Consider the following 4544-nt stretch of genomic DNA (forward strand, 5'->3'; position numbering starts at 1 on the left):
AAGTGGCCATGGTTATTGGCCCCCTCCTAGACTAAAAACATCAGCTCTCATCCGCCGCAGAAATGGCGCATCAATAAAATGTGCCAAATCTGATGCTTAGCCTCCGATTTTCCCACTTGCCCTGATGCGATGACAAGTGGGTTAATGATTGTGGGGTTGACGTCAGCTGTTTTATGGCCGCTAATATCAAGTCCACAAGTTAGTAATGGAGAGGCATCTATAAGACTCCCTATTACTAACCCAATAGTCAGATTGTAAAAAAAACCACCCAGAATAAAGTCCTTTATTTTAAATAAAGACAAACACTCTTTTATTGAAATAAAAATAAAAAAGTATTATACTCACCTTTATGTCTAATCCACTGAAGTCCTTGTTCCCGGTAAAAGAGAAAAAATTAAAAAACACCATAATGCTCACCTTAACACCTAATCCCTGATGCCCTTGTCACCAGTAAACTACAAAAAATAGTAAACCACCATAATACTCACCTGTCCGCCGTGAATATAATCCATACTGTCCCATGACAGTCCGGATGACTTGGAGAGCAGTCACATCAGCAGTCACTAATGTGACTGCTCTCGACGACAGCCCGCTCACACTGACACAAGAGTGTATTCTCTCCTGCAGGTGATGCCGCCTTTCTGCCGCCGCTGATGGCCTGCAACCAATCATCAGACATAAGCAATGTCAGGAGATCATCATGGGGTGCAGTGCTTGTCACGGTGCATATCTGGGAGGTAAGTGCTCTATGCTTTCTTCTTATTTGATTGGGACAATCGAAAAGCGCCATCCAGTAGGGAACAATCTCTTTAAAATATGGGAAAAGGAGAATTGCATTTTTTTTTAATCTGTTCAAAAAAAGATGTAAAAAATAAAATCGCCTCCTTTTTTCCCCATATTTTAAATCTAAACAAATAATAAAAAATTAAAGAAAAATAGTTTCGTCTTGTCCCTAATAGTCCAGACTATGAGAATATGATGTTATTTATGCTGCATGATTATAAAAGAGAAAAAATAACAGAGAAAATCTATTAGTAGATAGTCATAGATTAGTGTCTCTTGGAGATGAGAACAAATCCCTGGGTGTCCATACAGGGGATGTAGCTCAGTGGTAGAGCGCATGCTTTGCATGTATGAGGCCCTGGGTTCAATCCCTGACATCTCTATGTTTTGTGATAAAAAAAAAAACTAGAAAAGTTTCCAAACATTCAGGAATCTGATACGTGTGAGTATACAGCGGTTCGTCTGTCTGGGTGTAACACAGAACTAAATATCAGATAGGGACTAGTGTTGAGCGACACTAAAATGCTCGGGAGCTCGCCGTGATACTCGGTTGCCGGACCCGAGCAATGAACCCAATGTCCCTATGGGAGACCCGAGCATTTTTGCGGCGGCACCCCCGGCAGTCTGTAGAAAGCCTAAAAAGTGCCCAAAACGATAGTGACAGTGCTCAAATGACACGGGGACAGCATGGGGATCGCCCCAGGAAGCATTTCTGACCCCCAGGTCACTGCTGTCAATAACGTGGTCAGAGGTATTAAGCCACTTTTACGGGCTCACAATAGAAGGTTCAAAAATGAAACTGAAACTGTTTTCCTGTGAAATATGTTAAGGAACATCCTTTCCAGGGTAATGACTTGTGTATAAGGTAAAATAAATAACCAAAAACAAAAATACTCCTCCACACCTTGGGCTATGTTCACAAGTAGCATTTTTTATGCGTTTTTGCACTTTTGCATTGCTTTCAACCGTGACAAATGCAATCACCGGGAAATGTCATTTTAACATTTTACAACCTTATCTGGCCATGTGCTGTGTGACACATGCATACAGTGCTGAAAAGACATGGGAACAGCATGGGGAAGACCCCTGGATGCATCTCTGACACCTAGGTCACTGCCTAAAAGTGTGCCCATCAGAAATGATCCTTGCCGCATCAGAAGATGCAGACTTGCAACTATCCCCGTGCAAGTCCTTGTCCCAGGGCAGTGTTCAATTGTACCTCCCCCATTCCTTGCAATGAAAGAGCAAGTATGCAGCCTGCCACCCACTCACCCACCCCCAGGCTGCAATACCATACTGCTTGCTTGCTTGCACTTGAAATTGGGCCTTTTAGGCATGTGGAGGCGGAATCTGGCCACCACGTCATGGCTGCGTCGGCGGCCTGGTATCCATACTCAGTCCCCAGCCGCCCGGCGGCCGGGTGTCCACGCTTGGTCCGCAGCCGCCGGGGGTGGTCGGGTGTTTACGCTTGGTCCCCATCCGCCAGGGGGCGGCCGGGTGTCCATACTCGGTCCCCAGCCGCCCCGCGGCCGGGTGCCCACACACGGTCCCCAGCCGCCTGGGGGCGGCTGGGTGTCCATAAACGATCCCCAGCTGCCCCTATTTGTCTCGGTGCGCCTTATACACAAGCGCGCATACCAAAACATTACCTGTGACCTCCCCAGTGCATTTAGTGGGAAGGACAGCCTAACCACAAACACGTGGACAAGTGAATGTGGCCAGGGATGGTCCATCTCACTGACGCCTTCACACTGGGTTAATATTGTGGAAGCCGGGATACAGCTGGACACTGTGATGCAACACGTCCTCCAGACATAGAGGATTGCGGGTCCTGGGTCAATCAGGCTTCAACACAAAGTTCAGAAGGTAAACAGCAGCAATGGTCGGCCTCCTACACAACAAGTAAATTATTTATGATCATGAGGCTATCCATCTCATTAGCTTTCTGTTCCTTGGAATGCAAGCTCATGTATGTAGTAGCGGCTAGGCCTGAGGTGGTCAACGTTTTGGCGCATATCCTACCTCCTCCGAGGATTTCTGGATGTTATCCTGCTACTATCCCAGTTCTATGACTCCTGTTAAAACAAAGCTTCAGGTGATGAATGATGGATGAGGTGGTGGCAAAGGAGAAAGAGCAGGAGGAACAGGGACCATTCACATCAATATCAGGCCAGTCAACCACACATGTCTTGTAGGATATATTGCTGTACCAAAAGGAGCGGTTCGGCTACACAGTTATAGGGCATACAGTGAGTGCAATGCCTACCAAAAATTTCGAGGCACTCCAATGCCCCTTGGAAGTGACATGGAGGTCAGAGGGCCTTAACTAAACCATTTTTTCCATTTATAGCAACTGGGACTCCAGTACACTGTTGGCCTTAGCAGTGAATGGAAGAGTCGTGGAGGTTAGAGGTAACTGAAAACAACATTTCAATGCCCCTTGGAAGAGCTGTGTAGTTCACAGTGGTTTAACAAGACCATTTTAATGCCCCTTGGAAGAGACGTGGAGGTCACAGTAGCTTAACAAGATGGTTTTAATGCCCCTTAGGAGAGACATGTAGGTCACAGTAGCTTAACAAGATGGTTTTAATGCCCCTTGGAAGAGTGGTGGAGGTTACAGTGGAATAAAAAGACAATATCAATGCCCCTTGGAAGAGACGTGGAGTTCAGAGTGGTTTAACAAGACGGTTTTAATGCCCCTTGGAAGAGACGTGGAGTTCAGAGTGGTTTAACAAGACGGTTTTAATGCCCCTTGGAAGAGACGTGGAGGTCACAGTAGCTTAACAAGACGGTTTTAATCCCCCTTGGAAGAGACGTGGAGTTCAGAGTGGTTTAACAAGATGGTTTTAATGCCCCTTGGAAGAGACGTGGAGGTCACAGTATCTTAACAAGACCGTTTAAATGCCCCTTGGAAGAGACGTGGAGGTCACAGTAGCTTAACAAGACGGTTTTAATGCCCCTTGGAAGAGACGTGGAGTTCAGAGTGGTTTAACAAGACGGTTTTAATGTCCCAACCAACCGCGACCAATCAGCGAGATTGGCGCTTAATTTAAACAGCGCTATGAGCTCCCGACGGCAAGTGTGAATGGAGGACCGAGGAGCGGCACCGCCGGTCGGGATGCTTCTGCTGCGAGCAGCCGCTCATCTCCCAGCTGCTGGCAGCGGAAGTACCCGCACAGGCAGCACCGCTCCTCGGTCCTCACTAATACGACGCTGATTGGTTGCGGCCGCCGGCCCCGACCAATCAGCGATTTTGGTGGCAAATTGAAACACCGCTCTGCTGATTGGTCGCTACCGCCAGCCGCGACCAATCAACGATTTTGGCGAAAAATTTAAACAATGCTCTGTTGATTGGTCGCGAATTCCAGCCGCGACCAATCAGCGAGATTGGCACCAAATTTAAACAACGCTCTGCTGATTGGTCGCGGACGGCAGACGCGACCAATCAGCGAGATTGACGCCAAATTTAAACAATGCTCTGCTAATTGGTCTCAGTCGCCGGCCTCGAACAATCAGCAGTATTGGCGCAAAATTTAAATTCCGATCTGCTGATTGGTCGCGACCGCCGGGCGTGACCAATCAGCGATTCTGGCGCCAAATGTAAACCCCGCTCTGCTGATTGATCGCGGTGGCCGGCCGCGACCAATCAGCAATTTTGGTGCCAAATTTAAACAACACTCTGCTGATTGGTCGCTGTCGCCGGCCGCAACCAATCAGCAGTATTAGCGCCAAATTTAAACACCGCTCTGCTGATTAGTCGA

The 4544-nt window shown here is 47.6% G+C and overlaps 1 non-coding gene across 1 annotated transcript; it reads left to right on the forward strand.

Annotated features, from left to right (window-relative positions):
- The first annotated feature begins 1094 nt into the window (after nucleotides 1–1094).
- On the forward strand, nucleotides 1095–1166 carry TRNAA-UGC (transfer RNA alanine (anticodon UGC)). Its single transcript has one exon. It is a non-coding gene; the product is annotated as a tRNA-Ala (tRNA).
- The last annotated feature ends 3378 nt before the right edge of the window (nucleotides 1167–4544 follow it).

Source organism: Phyllobates terribilis, unplaced genomic scaffold (genome assembly GCF_046119375.1).
Source record: "Phyllobates terribilis strain yellow unplaced genomic scaffold, ASM4611937v1 Scaffold_3__8_contigs__length_932513732, whole genome shotgun sequence".
Classification (NCBI taxonomy): domain Eukaryota; kingdom Metazoa; phylum Chordata; class Amphibia; order Anura; family Dendrobatidae; genus Phyllobates; species Phyllobates terribilis.